Source organism: Gallus gallus, chromosome 4, assembly GCF_016699485.2.
Source record: "Gallus gallus isolate bGalGal1 chromosome 4, bGalGal1.mat.broiler.GRCg7b, whole genome shotgun sequence".
NCBI lineage: Eukaryota > Metazoa > Chordata > Aves > Galliformes > Phasianidae > Gallus > Gallus gallus.
Window position 1 is genome coordinate 43,860,642 of NC_052535.1, and position 21,634 is coordinate 43,882,275.

Here is a 21,634-nt window from a genome sequence, read left to right on the forward strand (position 1 = left end):
AGGCAAGAAGTTTCTGAAATAGAATTTCTACTGTAAATGCAAATTCAGTTCAACGGTTTACTGAATTTTACTCAAAGAAAAAAAAATGTTTGTACTTCAAGACATTCAAAGTAAAACATGCAAGTAAGCATAACACTTTATCTTAGATATTAAAGCAATGTGTTTTGACATATACACTTATTTCTTTTTATACACCACAAAAAAGTACATAACATTTCATAACATTCCACAGCATATAATACACTAAGATAACTTCATTTAGTAACTTAGAAGTGACTCTTGCATTCACAATCACTTAGTAATATGACTACTCTGTTTACAGTGCTGTTCTAGTAGCTAACAACATTAATTCTCAAAAGCTTATTTTTAAGGAATAAAGTACTCATTGAGATTTTAAAATCTGTTAGCCTTTAAAAAACACAGAAAGAGGGCCTTTAAAAAAGAATTACTAAAAATCATATTATTGTTACAGAATTTTCTTTAGTTACAAGTAATGATATTTAGTAGTTACTGCCTACACTCTCTTCAAAGTCTCCAAACTCTAAGGCACAGCAAAGTAAGGCATTAAGAACAGCATCCCTATACAGTGCGATAGAAAACACAGCAATAATATCAGAACAAGGTCACAGGCTACAGCACATAAAGACTCGCTCAAACACAACAGCAGTAAGCACAGGAAAAAAAAAAAAGAAAATGCTTACCTTCAAAAAGCCTCAGGCACACAGGAATCTCCCACAGAATGCCCTTACCTCCACTGCCAACCCATAAATGAAGTCTTGGAAGGCGTGCATCCTAGCTCCACCCCTTCTGGTCACTCAGGTGTGTTGCATGCACCTGAGCTTCCCTGTATTGGCCTTGACTTCCCATCAGGTGCTTCATCACTGGTTCAAGCCATGACTTAGCATTTCCACTACATCCTGTTAACCCAGGGAACGCCCCAGAATATGCCTACAAAGATAAGTTCAGGGTATGCTACTCTCCTGTTGAGCAGTCTATTTCTGTAATAAAAGGCATGCTTTGTATCATAGGAGTACAATGATTTGGCACGTCTTGTAGCTCAGATTCACAGAACACCTAATACATAGGCAATACTGAGACCATGCAGGGAACACCACAGATACATCTGTGCCAACCACATTTTGTTCAGAAATCAGGAAATAATGATCTCACTGTAAAAGACACAAGATGTAAAATATATTTTTCACTGAAGTCCAATAGAGGAATACTCACTCAAAATGAAGGGTACAAATTCACTTCCATTCTCTATCAGAAGAGATTCAAACAAGTCCTTAATGAAGCATAATTCTCTGCATGGTACATATAGGGGAACTGTTAGGTCAGAGCTTGAACTGGCAATGTAGCACCTGGTGAAGGGCTGTGGCTGGCCCAGGAAGCACAGGCACATTGTTCACACCTGTGCTCCCCACATGACCAGACGGGGTGAACCCAGTGTGGAGACAACCTGGGTTCATATAAGGGCCAGCCACTGATGGTGGGATATTTCTTGGACCTAGGCTACATAGCTAGAGAGCCCTGTCACCAGTTGGGTGAGTTTGACTTTTTCTCTGTATGTGACTATTAGCCTACCTACAATGCTTCACTTGATATTGCTAAGAACCTGTCAGAAACAATTCTGCTCCTTTGTGGAGGAAAACAAACAAACAAAAAAAACCCAGTATATTACACATTTCACTCTCCTAATATTAAAAAATATATATATTAAAACATCTATAGCTCCTGATAATTTCAAAAGTTTATTCTTTTGCTATGTATCACCCATAAAGTACTAAGGCTAGTTGTAGATTAAACACTACAGCTACCAATTAGGCAATTCCAGGCTTCTTTCAGTAATCTCAGATGAGTTCTATTGGATTCTTGCAATTGTTCACTGATTAAACATCTCTTCTACTGAATGCAATATTTTAGGTCTGTCTCCCATTAGGTGGGCTCTTACTCATCTAAATTAATTAACAGCCCAGTAAATAATATCACAATAATTTAGCTTTAAATTTTATGGCTGTATTTTTCCTGGATTCAAATATTGTACCTTACTAGTCTATTAGTTCCCACTTTGATAGTTCCCTTATAACTCAAGCAAGTTTGCTGGGGGAGTTCTTGCCCATGGGAATTTGCTGCTCATATCTCTTTTCTTTTGACTTAAACAAAATACAAACAATAACATTATTGAGCTTTTGTACTCATCTCTATCTACACTGTTTTTTGAGAGTGAAAATTGTATTCAACTTCCAACAGGAACCTGCTTAGGACACCTCAATTTTTTTTTTTTTTTTTTTTGCTTGTTTGCTTTTTCCCATCACTCTCTTAAAAATCATCAGAGTCATTAAGTTCAGAGAAAACCTCTGAGATCTTAAAGTCTAACCATCTACCTACCACCAGTGTTGTGCACTAAACTGTGTTCTGCAGTAACACATCTCCATGTTTCTCAAATGCTTCCAGGGATGGTGACTCCACCACCTCTTTGGGCAGCCTGTTCTAATGACCAGCCATTCTTTCAGAGAAGTTTTTCCTAACATCCAACCATAACTTTCTGTAGTGCAACATGAGGCTATTACCCCTCATCCTGTCACTGTTACCTGAGAGTTCAAATCTCTGTCAATCTGTAAATCCCTATGTTGACCTAACCACGAAAGGAAATACTATTTTGGATTCCTGACAACACAGATTATCAAAAGACAAGTTAAAAGTCAAATTTCAAATTGTTGCTAGACAAGAACTCCAACAGTTCTGATTCTTCTCATGCCACCTTATGTTGTAGAAACACGTTTAGGAAGATAATGTTTGAATACAGCCAGGGCTTGGGAAGGGGAAAAGAGTTGAATAAGGAAATAAATTGTAACTGTTCTTTGAATAGTAATTTGAGATTGTACACCAAAAATGTAAAATAACTGTTGTATTTAATAACTAAAGATCAACAAGATTTGGCATAGTTTTCAATGGCACTGATCATCAACTGCCACTAAATTTCCCATTGTATGTTTAGCACTTTGTACATGACCTATCTTCACTTATGACGTACCTGCAATCACTGAGTTAATTCATGCTTGAATGTATGTCTACTTCACCTGCATTCTGTTTTGGAACCTGAGTCCTGCATATGTCAAGATCTTCAGGACAGAAGGTATATGTAATCTGTTCTATTATTCTGCGAAGAAAAAAATACCTATTTAAAGAATGTATAGAAAGAATACAAAGACATTACAGATTTCACATTGATTGAAAACTATGTGAAAACAAGATGGATTGTAATGGATGCTCAGTCATACCATATAAAATTAATACATCAGCCTTGGATACAATACATTCCTTCATCAAATACACTCCCTTGACACAGATCAAAGCAGGTATATATTTAAAGACTTATTTCTAATAAAATTGAACAGGTCAAATACGATGTGTTATGCTACTTCAGGATGTGTGGTAATAGAATGCCAAAGAACAAGCTGCAAGCTGTTTGTTACTTAAGATACTCAAAGAATTAATTTTATGCTGGCATATACTGTAATTAGAAATAGCTCTGTGCATCATGATTAAACTAGTAGCTATGGAAACCAAGGCACACTAGAATAAATCTAAAAGGAGAATACTGAATATACCAGTCATAAAACTCCTCTAATCTGTTTATTTTTCATCTTCTCCGTAATGCAAATTGGAATACTAAGGGTAGATACTACTTTGTTTTTTATTAACCTTTTTATGTTTGGAAAGAATACTGCTTCTTATGAAGCACATAGATTCTGTTTTCATGTTAGTTTCTTAGCCCACACAGCCTTAGGTGTTAAAAGCACGTAATTTTAACGATCACTTTGTATTAACTAATTGTATATTGTTACTCCTTTATAAAATAAGAGATCTATATTTTCCTTAATAAATCTCCATTGTGCTCCATCCCCTTAGCCATTCTGGTAGCTGTCTGCTGATCTTTCTCTAGTTTACCAATCTCCTTGTGGAAGCAAGAGCACCTTGCTATGCTGGCTACAATTATTGTGGCCGCCAGGGATAGAGATAGCTTTCATTACCAAATACTGGCTCATACTTAATACCACCATTCACCAGGGCTCTCAGATTCTTTTTCACAGCATTGTTCCTTAGGCAGCCACTCACCGGTTTGTGCCATTGAATGAGTTTATTTCAGCCTGGATGCAGGACTTTGCACCTGTTTTTATCAGATTTCACCAAATACCTTTTTGGTTCACTCCTACAGCTAGTCAATGTCCTTCTGAATAGTAGCCCTGCCTACAGTCCTATGTATAGATCACCTCTCTTCCCCACCCATTTCACTGTCATTCATAAGCACGGTAAAGAGTACCTTCCATCCCATCATCAATGTCAAAGATAAAAACATTAAACAATATTTGCATCAGTAGCAAACCTTGAAGAATGTCATTTGTAACCAGCCATAAATTAGGCTTCAAGCTGTTTACTTCTTCAAGAAATACAGTGCAGTGGCTTTCTCAACCATCCTGTGGCCTCCAGCCTGTCTCTCTTCAATCTGGCTACAGAAGTGCTACAAGAAATCACGTCAAAATACCTAAGTCAAGGTAAAATTCCTATGCTGTTCTCCCTTTGTCCATAGAGCCAGCTCCTTCATCACAGAATGTAATCAGGTTAGTCAGGCATGATTTGTTCTTAGTAATCCATGGTGGCTGTTCTCAATTACCTTCTTTACAATCTTGTGCCCGAGAATGACTTCCAGGAAGATTTATTCCATAATCTTCCCAAGAATCGAGGTTGGCTTTTACACTGTTCCCCAGGTTTCCTTCCAAACCTTTTTGAAGGTGGGTATGCTATTTGCTTTATCCATTTGCTAGAGACCTCATAGTGATCAAATGCTTTTGGAAAAAATGGGAAATGGCCTCTCACAATAACAGAAACTTTGGATGCACCTCTAGCAGTCCCATGTTGCTTACCTGAATTTCAGCTCATTTTTCTTCTATTACAGGTAATATTTTTCTCCCCTAAGCTATCACTCTAGGTATAGAGGTCTGGGAATCTACTGACCTGAGAACATTTAAAGTCTCTTTTCAAGAAATCAATTTGTTTCTTCATTCTCCCAAAATGTCTTACAGTGCTTTCCTGAGCCGTTCCTGATCTCTCCTCACCAAAGCAAATATGGATAAAACAGTATATGCAGAGCAACACTTCAAAGGACAAAGCCTTTTTAATTTTTTTTTTCTGTTGCTTTGGCCTGTGTTTTTAGCTTCAAAAGGTGTCTCTCCAACTACCAAAACTCCTCCTCTGTAGGACCTAACAGTGCTGCATCCCTGTGCTAGAGGGGGGGAAACATAGATGAACTTGCAATTTCAGTGGGACCTCATCAACATTCATCATAACAATATCACTTCAGTATCATAGCAGTTTTCCTTACACATCTTTAAATTCAATCTCTGTGATCTATACAGCGTCTACATTGAACATTTTCTGCATTTGAAGTCACACCCTTGTCAGCAGTAGTAAGTAATCATTTCACAGAATCACAGACTTGCTGGGGTTTGAAGGGACCTTGAGACTGTCAAGTCCAACCTCCCTGCTAAAGCAGGTTCCCTACAATAGGTCATGCTAATAAGCACCCAGATGGGTCTTGAATATCTCCATAGAAGGAGACTCCACAACCTCTTGGGACAACCTGTTCCAGTGCTCTGTCACCTTTACCGTAAAGAAGTTCTTCCACTTGTTTGTATGGAACTTCCTATGTTCAAGTTTTAGGCCATCGCTCCTTGTCCTGTCACTGTGCACCACTGAGAAGAACGTGGCCTCATTCACTCTCGATGCTTAGCCTCCCATCACCCTTTAGATATTTAAAAACATTTGTTAGATCCCCTCTTAGTCTTCTTTTTCCCAGGCTGAACAGACCAAGGTCACTCAGCCTTTCCTCATATGGGAAATGCTCCAGGCCCTTTATCACGTTTGTGGCCCTCTGCTGCACACCTTCTGGGAGATTCTTGTCTTTTTTGAACTAGGGAACCTTGAACTGGACACAGTAGTCTAAATACATCACTAAAATGCATTAGCACTTAGGATACAGAAATTACATCTAGCTAGAATACCTGTAAAATTTTAGCAGCTTGGTTATCAGAAGAACTCCTAAATGGAAGTGTCACTAGCAAAATATTCACTTTTTTCCTACACAAGTATCTGTTCCTTCATTCACTCGTGTTTTTATCATCCTATCATTCCCTACAGTAATAACTTCAATGATTGCCTGAGCTGTCTCATTCAGTATCAAAGAATATCTGACAATTCTCTGACCAGTCTCACTACTAGAAACAGGTTTCTCAAAAGAAATTAAAGAATATACCACAAAAAAGACTTTGTCACGTTCCAGAGCATTTATCTTTCCAGAGATAACTGAAGTGCTGCTTATTCCACAAGCAACACTATGGAACCACTCTCCTCCAACACACTCCCTCTAGCTTGCTACTAGTAAGATATGCTATTTTTTTAACTGAGAAATTATTATTACAAGTTTGTTGAGCTACTGCTTACCTTAACAACGTCTGAAGCAACTGCTGCACTGCTTCACGCGCTTAGAAACAGCTATCTACCAGAACTAAAAAAAAAAAATAAAAAATAAAAAAAAAAATTACCTTGGCAAGAATCAGGGTACATTGGCATAATGCCACTGGCACCTACTATCAGTCAGTTCTACTTATCTGTAGCAAGTCCTGGACCACAACAGCCAGTATCAACAGTGAGTTTTGAGAGCTCATGCCATGGCTCTGCCTCAACTGAGCACAGCTCTAATACTGCATAGTGGCAGTTTAAAATGTGCTCTTATACTGGATTACCACTATATTATGCAGACTATGATGACTGATAATAGAAATATCTACATATTAATGGAACTATGTGCAAGTTCAAAGCACTATACAAATCACCCGCATTTTTTAAATCTGTTTCTACCAAACGTACAGAGCATACATTAGCATTTTGCAACTTCCAATGCATGCTGACTGGCAGCAGCAGAAGCTTATCTACATGAAAGAAATAATTCCATGTAGACTGAGAAGCACAGGATACAGCATGAGGAGACTGTTCTTGAAACTGGAAAGAGCCCAGATGTGACATCAATAACACATTTGCATTTCCTTCATTACAAGGAAGCAATTTCAGAAGATGAAGAACAAGCATGAGAACATTTAAGCTGTTCTTTTTAGGGTTCTGCCCTTGGAAATGACAGCTACAGTATCTTAAACCACTACTACAACTAAAAGGAGTTTCTATTTTTGGCAGCTACACCAGATTGCATTATTATATTAATGATTTTTCAAGTGCACAGATATTATTTGCTAGCTGATGAAAAGAAATAGTTGAGTACTTGAGGTTCTCCACATGCTTCACAATGAAGAATTACAAATATTCCAATTAGAAAAAAATCATACAAAAATAAATTCTTAAATTAATGAGCTTGTGTTCTTCCTCTGGCTATGGCTGATTCTGTATTTAAAACAGAATCACTGACAGGCCTTGTAAGAACAACACTGTAATTACAGTTGCTTAAATTTTCCTGATGACAATGTAATTTATTTTTTTGGCAGAACGCTATCTGAGAACGCTTTAATTCATGCCTTCTAAAAGATGTTAAGAAAACAATTCATCTCACAGAATACACTTAAAAGAAAAAGTTATTCCCATAGAGGTAGCATGGAAAGTTAGACGATATTTTGCCATTTTATTGTGGAGTTGAACATAAACCCACTTCAAAATTTTCAACTATATTCATGTCTAGGAACAAATAATAAAGTTGAGAGATAAGCTACTAGTCTGTGAAAGCTGTGACTCTTGCACAACTGAAGAGAGAGAATTCCCCAGTTAATACTTAATGCCCCATTATGCAGTATTTTCTATACAAAACTGGGGTTGGAAGGCTCTGACAAAGAGGAAAATAGATTTTTCACTCTGTCTCCTTGTACAGGTATATGTATGAGCCAGTCCTCAGTAACATAACAGACTACAGTTCCCAAATTCCAGCTTACAACTCAGCATTTCTAAATAAACTGGAATCAGCAGTACCTTGATTGAAAAACTGGTCATTAACATTACAAGCAATCTTCAGTCATTTATCAGAACTTTGTATTTTTACCCAAGTTGATTATCACACTGTAATCAGCACCACAGCCTCACATTACATCACAGTTAAAATCTCCTGTAATAAAAAGGATGGGGCGTACATTTCCTTTTTCTTTTTTTCTTTTTTTTTTTTTTTTTTAATGCCAGCTATGACACTGTAAACTTTTCTTAAGCCTGCATCTGTATATAAACCTGCTGACCCAAAGACCATGGGAAAAGAGCAAAGAGCAATCCTTCCTTGAGGTTTTTAGAGAGACTGAGATTGAGAATCTGAAGCTCTTGAAAAGACTTGCTAGAAACCAAGGGAAGCTGAATAGAAGAAGCACATAAGATGACATTGGTATCGAGACAAAAGACCTTGTCTTATCAAGACATAATAATCCATTTCACAATATTTGGAGTATTTGTATAACCAAGCTGTACTTCAAGTCAGCAGTTAGCACAAAGTGTCAGTTTGCGGAAGTTAACACAAAGCAACTTTGAAAAACATCTCCATAATGTGCTCTCTATAACACCTTTATCTTATTCTCCAGTTCTTTACCTGCAGGCAGGCAGGTGCAAGCACGTGCAGCATGTCCTCAGAAAAACATTAAACAGCCTGACTTCATTCAAAGAAATCCTCATAGAAAAAGTATTTCCACTCACCTAAAAAACACATCTTGTAGTCATTGGTGGTTTGTTTGGGTTTTTGTTACTTTTTTTCTCTTTTTTTAATAGTAACTACCATAGGCTAAAGGAAAGTGAAAGAAATAAAAGTAATGAAGAAAAGGCAGGATGGTAAGAAAAATATTCTAGATAACGTTCTCGTTTTCATTTTGTTCTGCTGCTTTTCCAATGCTTTCTATCCAGAAAACTGCACACTGTTTACGAATTCTCCGTGAGAGAAAGCTCCCCTTAGTTAAGGGGAGAGATGAAAAAATGGGAAGCAGGTTATGAAAATGTGTACAAATGGAACCGAAGGGCAGACTTCCGACCCTGGAGCAGAAGGCTCGCAGCGGCTTGCAGAGGCGCATTGCCCTCTGCTGGGTGCACCGCCTGCTGAGGCTCTGGGAATCCTGAGCCACGTCTCCTGGATACAGGCAATGAGAACGCTGGGACTTGCAGGACGTAGGTGTTTATTTATTGGTGCTTTAAATATGAAGTCAGCTGTTATAGAGAAAATAGAGGGGGGGGGGGGGGGGGGGGGGGGGGGGGGGGGGTTGTATTTATTTATTTATTTATTGTAATGAGTGGCTTCAAAGAGCCACACTTTTTATTATATTTTTGTCAGCTCTTGCTGTAAAAGGGGAGCTTGCCACAAACCTATTATCCATGCTTCCCTGCTGCTCTACAGGATACCAAAATTGGCAGTTCCTGGGACCAGAGAACCCCAGTCTGTCCTCTGGAGTTCGCTGAAGAAATGGAGGAGCCTCAAAACCTCAGAGGGACAGAGAGCAGAAAGGAGCACTTGCAGCATTCCCCTGCTCTCAGGGACTGTTTTTTACCTCAGCTTTACAATAGTAATCACAGCACAGAAGCTTTCATCAGCTAACTTTCATAATGATCAACTGCTTCAGCAAGCTTTTTCTTTTTTTGTACAGATCTGTAATAGCTGCTCAGATGAACTGTGTTACTCTCCATTTCCATGCTACAGAACATTGCAGAAATGAAAAGGAGGCCTGAGAGAAACCCTCCCCTGATTGAGGTATAGAGGTGCTCATATGCAGCCAGTAATGCTATCACTCTTGTATGTTTTTACAGGACCAACTACCACCCTGTTGCACAGGTAACATAGGCAACTTATAGGAAAACAAAACCTATCAAGGAAAAAAATAAACAAATAAAGCAGAACCAGCCCATAGTTCTTGCTGGTGCACTGATTCCTCTGAGAACAAGACGACAAAATCAACAAATTTTATGTTCATCTTTAAGATTCCAAAAGCACTGAAAAATCACTTCTCCATCCTCTAAATAAATCTTGCTGTTTTCTACATTTCTCAGTAGTGCCGAATGAAGTAGCTAGCCTCAGCAAGCAGAGCTGATAAGGCTGGGAGATGGGATCTCTCAACAGCAAGGCAAAAGCTTTGAATCCATTACTGGAAAATAATGTTCTGAAAGCTGCAAGATTTGCAGTCTGAAAGGAAAACTCACTTGGCTCATCTTTTCCAGAGCTACAAGTAAAAGTAGCAAGAAGCAAGAATGGAAAGCAAAAGGAGGGAGAGAGGAAAGGAGGAAGGAAGAAAGGAATGGATTTGAGGGAAGGAGGGAGAAAGAAAAGAAGAAAGGAAAAGGGAAAGGAAAATAATACACAATTGCACTAATACCAATGAATGAATAAGACTGAGTTTGTAGATAAGATTAGGAAGAGACAGAATACATAAGATCTCTGGTCAATTGGTTTTTGGTTCCACATTTAAAATTGTTCAGATGAAAGCAACATTTCCCAGCAACAGCACAGAAGTCCCAAAGCATTTTTTTTCTACTCTTATAAAATTTTATATATAAGAAGGAAGCTATTCTTTTCCTATGCTTTTGAAGGTTTCAGATTTTTTGTGAGAGCTAGTGGGAAGTTAACAGTTGATCTTTAACGTTGATGATTAACATGTCAATCCTAACATTCATCATTTATTTCTCTTTTGCTTTTTACTTAAGTAATTTAGAATCACACTCTTCAGTAGTTTGGCACTGCAGTCAAAAAAAACCCAATAACTTGTGATGACTATATAAAGAAAATTAATATAGCCATATAAAACACAATGTATTAGCTATTCTTCTAGGTTTGGCATACATCAACCTAGGATATCCTTGTACACAAATGAAAGCTTTCAAAAGGTAAAAAACTGTGCACGTAAATATTGTAACTAGCTTGCGTCAGACAAGTTTTGAACAAATTTTGCCTTTTCCTTGCTCTGCTTTGGTTAAGATATGAAAAATTACGTGACAGATGAAAACAGTGATACAACCAGATACATTTGTCTAGCTACTGCAACATTTCTCAAAAGTAGAGTTACTTAGAGCTCAAAAACATACAATTTCCAAAACTTAACACTGAAATGGTACAATGCATTTATCTACCACAGTAGTTCTGCTGTGCTTCCCTGAGAGTATGTTTGAGGTTTCAGTAAACTTTGAAGTCACAGTGCCTTCAAAACTGACTTTGTTATACACCTCTCTGTTTCAGTCACCTCCAAGTGAAATCCTGTCCCCACTGAAAATGACAAAACTTTTGCTTGATATAATGAAAGGCAGAATTCATTAACCCAATATCAAAATACCATAACGCTTTCTAAAAGGCAAGATTTAAGGTGCAGTGCCTCTATAAAGACTGTTATAGGACATTTTATTTAAGGTAGATACCATAATTTTACCAATTTGAAAACAACAACATCTTCGTTCTGGAACTTAGTTCAGTTCCAGTTACATTCACTATGTTGCTCTCCTGCAAAACACTGATTTTGCCTCCAGAAATGAGTAAGCGAGCATGAAGAAATTACACCTGCATGAAAGCACTTGACAAGAAATATAATATCCTATTTTATTCAATGAGTACTGAAGGATTAGAGTGGCACTGAGGTGATGGGTGGTGGGAAAGAGAGTAAGAATGAAGTTGGAAAGAGATGAGTATCAAATGAAATTGTTGTTTACTACTTTGTTCTCTGCATATGAACGATTAATTCTTAGAACACTGCACTACATAGAAGAAGAATGTGTGAACTCCAACTGCTTTTCTGACTCTTCAACCAAACTGTCATACCCTGGTATTGCATTACTTGAGGTTGAATATTATCCCATACTTCCAAGTTGCCAGCTTTCAACCTGTGGTTAAGAGAAAATTATAAAAGGGGAAAAAAACAATAAAAATTCAAGTAGAACTCCTGCCAGCAGGACTGCCAGTCCTGCTACAATAAATAGCCCCTAGAAATAGCACAGTAAGGCAAGAAGGCTGAAAATGAATATGTGCCTGGTCCCTGAAAGGCTACTCAAGACAAACAGAATAGGGCAGGAAAGAAGTAGCAAGAAAACAGAACAGTAGGGTACGACTGAAGTATAAGGAAGGACATGGAACAGTAAAGTGATGACTTCACAGATCCAGGACAGAGATTAGACTCTAGCTCTCCCTCATGATCCAGTGTACAGCCAGTGAACTCACAGGGCTATCTCAAAAACAAAGCTCTAGTACAAATGGAAAGCAGACTCTAGCCAATTTCCAATCTCATTCTCACAAAGCAGTGAGGTCTGCCCCTACACATGCTGCAGGCTCTGCTGAGGAAGAATGCAGCACCACTGAATGTCCCCTACACACACTGTATGCCCCCTACACACACTGTATGCCCCAGAGAGCTTCACAGTCTGTATGTGAATCAGTGTTAGCCATGGCACTGAGTCTGAACTCACTAAATGAACCCTGTTTGCATCCAGTTGGGGTTGTTAGAGCATGACAGAAAGACTTTGCTAGCAAAAGCAGGACCTTCAGTCTCCAGACTTATGGATCTGGGCCTTAGCCCAGATTACATTCCAGTGCATTCCTGACATTAAAACACTTGTAGCTTCAGCCTGTACAAATACGCATAAATAAGCCCTCAGAAACTGCCTTATGTGAATGCATGATACAAGCAAGATATAAAATGCAAGCAAGTGCCTCTGTAGCAATTTCAATAATGGCCAGACATTTTATCCTGAGCTGAAGACTGATTTTGAGAAAAGACATCCCACTACCATGCTGGCTGTGGCTTCCCACAGCCATCTGAGGGTAGCCATGGTTACAGACTGTAAGGGCACAGCCAGGCTTGCTGTCTCTTCTCCCAGTCTTCTACACCAGTGTTGGGACTCACTGTACTTCACTGCACCTCATACAGACCTGTGGCATCTCATCCTGTCTCATGGCACCTCAAGCCTCATTTCTTGTGACCTCATCATGGGGTTACCCAAATTTGTTGTAAGTGATAAGAGTTTGCATCTCATACAAGGATAAATTTAAGCCAAGGCATAATAATTGTAGTAGAGCTGACAATATATTCTTCATTGTTTCTAGCTGCAAAGAATTTCTGAGAATGAATAGAAAAAAAGGGTGTATTATTAATGATCTAAATTATTCCTGTTTTCTGCCATTATCTAAGACCAAAAAAAAACAGGGTTTAATTGTTATAAAATATAAGCAACTCAGTACAAAGCTTCTGAGTCAACGAATACTTCATAGACTTCTTTATCTATGAATTCATATTAGTTCCAAGATAGGAAAAAAGAAAGTGAGCTCGCGGGGTTTAATTTACTGCTAAATATAAGTTGAGAATACTTGCCCAAGTTTAATTTGAAATGTATGAAATAAATCATTTGAGAGAAAAGATGATTGCTGCCTGTGAAATAGGAGGTGTTTTTAGTGGGACTGAGTGATAGGAAAGTTAATACCTGTCTCTCTCTCTTTCTTCTTGTAAATATTAGAAAAAGAAAACAACAATAAAACAATATTTCCTGTATGGTTGGAAAAATCTTAGATGTTACAACTACTAGTTTACCTGCAATTTTTAGTGTAATGGAGGGGAAAACATTTCTTCATCTTATCTAAGAGACCTTCTTACATTTTGTCTTTCTTCAGAATATCAGACATGGACTTTTCTAGAAGGATTACATGATGTAAAAAGATGCTTTGGAAGCAGATGCTTTCAGGAGCCACCTACGATTAGCACTGACAGTTGTGTTCTGTTTATATGTGTTTGATTTTTTTTTTGATACTTTTAAACCAATTCTGATTCTGAAGTCTGTAGAATACTGATGGAAGGTTACAGAAGTTTCTGATTGTAGTGGAAATGCTGTCACAGCTTGAACCAGTGACTGGTAGGAAGGCAGGGCCAACCCAGGGGAGTTCAGGAGCATGCAATGTACCCGAGTGACCGGAAGGGATGCAGCCAGATCTCATTTAATGGTTGGCAGGGGGAGGCAAGGACCTTGAGGTGCTGGAGCAGGTCCAAAGAAGGGCAACGAGGCTTGTGAAGGGCTTGGAGAATATGCCCTACGAGGAGAGACTGAAGGAACTGGGGCTGTTCAGTCTGGGGAAAAGGAGGCTGAGGGGAGACCTTATTGCTCTCTTCCAATATCTGAAAGATGATATCTGAAAGATGATATCTGAAAGATGATATCTGAAAGATGATATCTGAAAGATGATATCTGAAAGATGATATCTGAAAGATGATATCTGAAAGATGATATCTGAAAGATGATATCTGAAAGATGATATCTGAAAGATGATATCTGAAAGATGATATCTGAAAGATGATATCTGAAAGATGATATCTGAAAGATGATATCTGAAAGATGATATCTGAAAGATGATATCTGAAAGATGATATCTGAAAGATGATATCTGAAAGATGATATCTGAAAGATGATATCTGAAAGATGATATCTGAAAGATGATATCTGAAAGATGATATCTGAAAGATGATATCTGAAAGATGATATCTGAAAGATGATATCTGAAAGATGATATCTGAAAGATGATATCTGAAAGATGATATCTGAAAGATGATATCTGAAAGATGATATCTGAAAGATGATATCTGAAAGATGATATCTGAAAGATGATATCTGAAAGATGATATCTGAAAGATGATATCTGAAAGATGATATCTGAAAGATGATATCTGAAAGATGCTTATAGTGAGATAGGGTCTTCTTGGTCTCTTCTCACTGGAGGGGACGAGGGGAAATGGCCTCTAGTTGCACCAGGGGAGGTTTAGGTTGGGTATCAGGAAAAAATTCCTTACAGAAAGAGTTGTTAAGTACTGGAATAGGCTCCCCAGGAGGTGGTTGAGTCACCATCCCTGGATGTGTTTAAAAATTGTCTGGATGTGGTGCTCAGGGGCATGATTTAGTAGAGGATCATTAGGGTAGTATTGTTAGGTTGCAGTTGGACTCGATGATCTTTATAGTCTCTTCCAACCTGAGCAATTCTATGACCTTGTTGGAGATTCCAGTGTACCTGAGGCCTTCCAAGGGTAAGCAGATTCTTTCCTTTGTTTCTGTGTCCACAGTTGCCATATTTGAGCATATCCTCACTTGCTGCACCCTAGGACTTTGCTTCTCTGCTGTCATTGCTGTGTTTTCCATTGCTTCACAGCACTACCATGGTTTATGACTGGTAATATTTCAGAACAACTTCCCAACAATTTGTAAGTCAGTTGTAATGTTCTTTCTGGATCTCAGTAAGAAACGTGTCTCAATATGTATAGGAAGGCATATGCTATTTACTGAATAATTAGAAAGTAAGAATTATGAGTTAACCCTAAGTCCCTTCAGATGCCAAGATGGTTGAGGTGTGCCAGCATCAGACAGTCCTCTTCAAGGTGGCTATGGCATGCTGCACAGAGTTCCAATCCGTGAAGAGGTTCAGCAAACCTTGCTTCCTGCTGTGCTTTCATATCCTTTTTCCTCCCCATAAACCACGTCTCTCAGCTAAAGGTCATCTCTTTCCTGGCAATACAACCATTAATTTGTTATCTAAAATGTGTAAAATGTCCACAAAGGACTGGTCAAAACATCAGATAGGACCATCTGTACATCCTCTTGTACCACCCTCCACAATACCTGCAAGCTAGTGTAACAGGACATGGAGGGGGGGTCATTCAGTAGCCACTTAGCCTAACATAGAAACACCGTCTAGGGAGGCTTAGTTGGGTCAGCATATCTGCCATGCCTGGGGAAGGGAACAAAATCAGCCTCAGCACTTTTTGGTTTCAAAGGCATTTGTTGTAATTAGCGTCAATATACTGACGAAGTTACTTTTTTTTTTTTGCAACAGGCTAGATAATCCACATATTTCTGAACAATAAATAAATTAATAATTAAATTGGAGGAAAAAAAAGTATTCTACATGAGGAGTTTCTGCTCAGTTATGATCCCAGTAAGAGCTGCACCAAGAGTCTGTAAAGTATCATTTAAAAGGCTATTTATTAGAGATAACAAAAATAAATAATAGTATAGATAATCTTACCTCCCTTTAGATGCTAGGAATCCCAAGTTTCATCAAATGGGTTTCCATCAGCAAGGTAGTACACTGTGGAGTCTGTAGAAAGTTTCCCCATGTTGGTTATTTGAGCTACCATAAGAAGGTTTCTTACAAGAAAACAACTCTATTAATTATTTCCACTGTTAAACAGAAAAGATACCCATTGCAACTTTAATGAAAGCAAGGTCATGGAGGTGCCATAATTACCCATAATAAGCTGCCTGTTACAATGAGCTGGCAGAGTTTATCCTTCTACCAAGGGGTAGCTGCATCACGGTGTAGCCTGAAGGGACCTAGCAAACAGGTTCTCTGTGAGAGACACTGCAATGGCAGTTTAGGTACCTTCTTACTCTAACCTTGTCATGCCCCTCTTGGAAACAGCGAGGGAAAACTTCACATTCCTCCTGGAGGTTTGATGGAGGGCTCCTCTAGAAAGGTGGTGTGTCAGAAAGCCCAGCTGAAGTGCCTTCACACCAGTGCATGCAGCATGGTAAATAAGCAGGAGGAATTGAAAACCGTGATGTATCTGGAAAATTATGATCTGGTTGCTATCACAGAAACATGGCAGGATTCTTCCCATTGCTAGAATACCACTATGGAGGGATATCACCTTTTTGCAAGGGATAGGCTATGTAGGAAGGGTGGGGGAGTTACCTTCTATTTTAAAGAGTAGATAGACTGTGAGCAGCTCCCTCTAAGAAATGGTGAGGAGCAGGTTGAGAGCCTGTGGGAAAGAATTAGGGACAGGATTACCAAAGGGTACCTGGTGCTAGTGGTCTATTACAGACCACGTGATCAAAGGAAGACTTCCTCCAGCTGTAGAGGCAGATGATGAGAGGTCTGGAGCACCTCCCTCCCTAATGAAGACAGGATGAGGGGGCTGGGCTTGTTCAGGCTGGAGAAGAGAAGGCTGGGAGGAAACCTCCCTGTAGCTTTCCAGTATTTAAAAGGAGATTATAAGCAGGAGGAGAAACAACTTTTTTTATGAGGGTAGACAGTGATAGGACAAGGGGGAATGGTTTTAAGCTCAAGGAGGGAAAGTTTGGAAAACTAGTGATAATCACCTGCCAGAAGGAATCTGTCATCTTGGAACTCCTTAGGTCATACAGAACCTCTATTTTCAAAATCTAATGAGGACAAGTCTTTAAGGCAAGTGGGGCTTTCTATCTTGGTCTGATCTCTTTTACGATTGTTGGATTCGGTGACAGATACTCAATTCTCATGAGTTAATACTAGGCAGACATACTGCTGTAACTACCAAGGTGGCAGCTCCTATTAAGGAGTTTATTCTGGATTATTTAAAACTATTTATTTTAGACACAGCAAAGACTGTATGCATCTAACAGAACAAATGCATAAACTAAGAGTAATGAATATAATATCTTTCAAGCATTTTCTTTTTCTGACACCTTTCAGTAAGCAATTCTCAGCAACAATGGAAAAAATAATCATTAGTCTGAGTCCTACATGAGGTAGAAAAATGCATGAACACTGCCAGGCAGCAAAATAATGATATCATATGATCACTCATAGAAATAGAACATTCCCAGTAAAAAACTAAAGTAAAATATTGTTTGCTGACTCTCACTGGAAGTCAGTCACGTCACAGACATGAAATGAAAGTCACCAAAGTTTTAAGTACTCATTGATTCTACAAACAGTGGAAAATGACACTCCATTTTTGACTCAATTTAAAGTTTTATTTCTACTTTTATTGTGTTATGCATATATAGGATGAATAATTTACATTCTAGTTTAACAACAGGGGAAGGAGAAAATACGGAGCTCTGGTAAGGGAAAGAATGAGCTGAGGTCTTTTCCAACCTCGGTGAATCTATGAACGAAGCTGTTGTTCTGTAATTTGTGGGCTACTGCCTCACCATTTGTACTGCAGTAATATAAATTACTATAATGGTGATACAGTAAATTGAATCAGGAAATAATTTGGTCTGAAAAATAATTCAAGGAAAAGCAGTTGTTCAGTAAACAAGTTTGCAAAGCCACCATCCAGCTGCACAAACAAATGAAGAGTAGAAGAGGAAAAAACAAGCAGATGCAAAGGGGTGTAGTTAAATGAGTGTCTAGTAAAGATCTGTGATCTAAAAACTCATGTGAAATACCTGATCAGTATTGGGACGTTGATGGGACTAGGAGGCTGAGGGGAGACCTTATTGCTCTCTTCAAATACCTGAAAGGCGATTGCAGTGAGAGCGGGGTTGGTCTCTTCTCACTGGTGACAGGATGAGGGGAAATAGCATCAAGTTGCACCAGGGTAACTTTAGGTTGGATATCAGGAAAAACTTCTTTACAGAAAGGGTTGTTAAGCACTGGAATAGGCTCCCCAAGGAGGTGGTTGAGTCATCTGAATGTGTTTAAAAACCGTTTGGATGTGGTGCTCAGGGACATGATTTAGCAGAGAGTTGCTAGGGTAGTATGGTTAGGTTGCAGTTGGACTTGATGGTCTTTAACATCTTTTCCAACCTGAGGAATTCTATGATTCTATTGTGTGTGTAATGTGGTGTTCAGAAAGGAAGCACAGACAGCTCAGTGGCTCAAGATTCATGTTATCTTACAAATGAAATCCTGCATGTTCTTTCGCCTGAGGTTGGGAGCGCACACAATTTGCCTTTCCTTCCTTTGCAGGAAATTTGCCTTTCCTCCCACTTGCAGCGCCTCACCGCCGCCATGACAGAAAGGCTACAAGCCCCCTACCTGGCGCCGATCAACTGACGCGGAGCGGCACAGCCAGCCTCCCGCGCGCCCCTCGGCGGCTCTCCCCGAGCTGCCGTCAGCGGCTCCAATCGGCTCGCGGCGGGGCGGGCCCGTTGGGTTGCCCGGGCGACGGGATTGCTTTGGCCCTGCGCTGCGGGAAGGCAGGTGAGGGCTGGCGGCCGTCAGCCCGGTCCTTGTCTTGGCGTTCCCTGCCCCGCCGCAGGCGGCGGCTGAGCTCGTTTGTCCGCGCGTGGTGTTCTGTCGCCTACCTGCAGCCTCGCCCGGGGGAGCTGCCGGGGTTCTGGGCGGCTGTCGGAGGTGCGTAGTGTCATGCTGGGGGGTGATGTTGGGCTTTGGCGTGGTGTTGAGCAGTGTTCTGTTTTATGCGTGTCTCGCTACAGGCGTTCTCGTGTGGAAACGGGTACTCGTAAATACGGGGTTAGCAGTAGAAGAAGTAGTACACCTGGAAAGTATTTGTCCTTTGCAGGAAGAGAGAGCTTTGGGCTTGTTTGTGCTTCAGATGCCTACCGTGCTGGGTGGGGGGGAACAAAAACAAGTGCGGAGGATCATAGAATAGTTTGGGTTGGAAGGAACCCTTACGATCATGTAGTTCCAACCCCCTGCTATAGGCAGGGACACCTCCCTTTAGACCATTTGCTCAGAACCCCATCCAGCCTGGCCTTGAATGCTTCCAGGGAGGGGGCATCCACAGCCTTGCTGGGCAACCTGTTCCAGTGTCTCATCACCCTCACAGTAAAGAATTTCTTTCTAATATCCAGTCTAAATCTACCCTAACCATTTTTCAAGCAAAAAAAAGGCAATGTACAGTCTGAGCAAACAAGCTCATGAAGATAAGTTTGAGACAGTTGACACTACAAAAAAAAAAAAAAAAGTATTTAAAGTTCTGTTAAATAAATTCTTCTGCTGTCTTAGAAGTGCTGCTTTATGTAGAAATGGTTGCATGCAATTTGTGAGACTGCTTTTGAAGTCTTGAAAACAGCAAGTGTAGAATCCAAGTCTGGGTTTTTTGGAATGCAGTAGTAAGCTTCATAAACCTGGATTTTAAAATTGGTAAGGAGTTTCATGTTCTTAGTAGTTGTCCTAACTACGGCATAATATAATACATAAATAACTGAAAACTTGTTTTCAGCCCCAAATCAGTTGTTTGAAGAATATATTTTTTGAATGACATCCATTTGGTCTTAAAAGACATCAAAGAGAATCCACTGTGTCTCTTTCTAATTAAATATAGGGTTTAAATCTCTTCTCTATTACAAGCATAGAGCTTTCTGGTTATGAATACCTCATATAAAAATTTTGTCTTGACATTCTGCAGTTTCCTGCTATTTGCAGAGGCATTAAAAGTGAAGAGTTCTGATAATGAGCATGTATGGTAAACAATCAGATGTTATTTCGAATTTAGCCTGGTATTGTTTTGCCTGTTATCATGATAAATTACAATTCCCATTGTTTTAAATTACAGTTGCTGACCTTTGCACTTCTTAATTTTTGATAGCACTAAAATAATGGAAATACCATTAGGTTGTGGCATGTGTAAATATCTTTTCACCTTGTCTTTCTTTCCCGACTACAGGTGTAGCTGTATATGTTACAGATACATTCAAATGTGTTAGAGAACAAATGTCTTGCATGAATCAGTTATGTTAACTCTTGTGCTTACATTTATTTATGTTTTACAAGTCAGAACTGTTCAAAAATGTCCATAGTCAATATGACAATTGACCATAGTCAACTCTAGTCAATTGTTGTAGCCCATATGGGGGCAGGATGATGTAAAGAACTTGTGAAGAAACATAAGTAATATAAAACATTAAGATAACTTGCAGGCACTGTCTAACTTGATTTATTGCTAATATATTTTGTGGTTGCTCGCCTTGACAAGGTCATAGAATCATAGAATGGCGTGAAGGGGATCCTGAATATCATCTAGTTCTAACCCTCCTGCTGGGGGTAGAGTTGTCAACCACTACATCAGGCTGCACGGGGCCCTATCCAGTCTGACCTTGAATACTTCCAGGGATGGAGAAATAAAACTTCTGTGGGCAGCCTGTTTTTGTGCCTCACCACCTCTAAATAAAGATTTCCTATGAATCATAGAACCACCAAGATTGGAAAAGACCAAAATCATCCAGTCCAACTGTCCACCTACCACCATTATTTCCCCACTAAACCATGTTCCTTAGTACAATATCTAAGTGTTTCTTGGGCACCTCCAGGGACGGTGTCTCAACCGCCTCCCTGGGCAGCCCATTCCAGTACTTGACCACTCTTTCAGAGAATAAATTTTTCCTAATATCCTACCTGAAACTAACCTCTACTTGCAGTTTGTTTGGGGGGATGGAGTTTATCCCATCCTTTTGATTTATGTTTTAAGATCCTCAATTTTATTTTTGTCTTGTATTTAACTGTTTGCATTATGTTCTCCCATTAGACAACATGCCTCTTAATGAGGCATGATCTGCTTTGCTTACTGATAGCCTGGGGCCTAATCTCTTTCTTCATTTCCTTTTTTAGTTTCTACCAAATCTCTCAAAATAGCTGTGATGAGAGACTGATGATGGAATGAAAGAGGATATGTGAGATTCCAGAGATAAATTTCATAAGTTTCTATGCTTAGCTATAAAAATTAAGACTTACTAAAGCGTGTGGTTAGTGTTGAGCAGAGCTCCGTAATCATTTGTTAGTAATCTATATCTTTTTTTGTTCTTGCTGGTTTTGAACATGCAAGTAGCATGTTCAATCTCATTCAGATTTCCAGAGAATGGAGTGCAACCTTGTTGCAGATGAAGTGCTTTCTTTTCTGATGATGGGTTTGTTTTGGGGATTTCCTGT

The 21,634-nt window shown here is 39.3% G+C and overlaps 1 protein-coding gene and 2 long non-coding RNA genes across 7 annotated transcripts in view; 1 reads left to right on the forward strand and 2 right to left on the reverse strand.

Moving 5' to 3' along the window:
* Positions 1-2,836: 2,836 nt before the first annotated feature.
* Positions 2,837-9,109, reverse strand: LOC121110562. Its single transcript, XR_005859876.2, has 3 exons — positions 8,630-9,109; positions 6,505-6,568; positions 2,837-3,163 (listed from the first exon to the last, which is right to left on the reverse strand). It is a non-coding gene; the product is annotated as an uncharacterized LOC121110562 (long non-coding RNA).
* Positions 9,110-15,047: 5,938 nt separating this feature from the next.
* LOC124417895 lies at positions 15,048-16,944 on the reverse strand. Its single transcript, XR_006939154.1, has 3 exons — positions 16,833-16,944; positions 16,055-16,126; positions 15,048-15,534 (listed from the first exon to the last, which is right to left on the reverse strand). It is a non-coding gene; the product is annotated as an uncharacterized LOC124417895 (long non-coding RNA).
* A 1,979-nt stretch (positions 16,945-18,923) lies between these two features.
* Positions 18,924-21,634, forward strand: part of WDR17 (WD repeat domain 17) — an 82,708-nt gene continuing 79,997 nt past the window's right edge. For all 5 annotated transcript variants that reach the window (XM_040700192.2, XM_040700193.2, XM_046940687.1 and 2 more), the window contains exon 1: positions 18,924-19,099. The gene's annotated coding sequence lies outside the window, so the exon portion shown is untranslated. The remainder of the gene's footprint in view (positions 19,100-21,634) is intronic.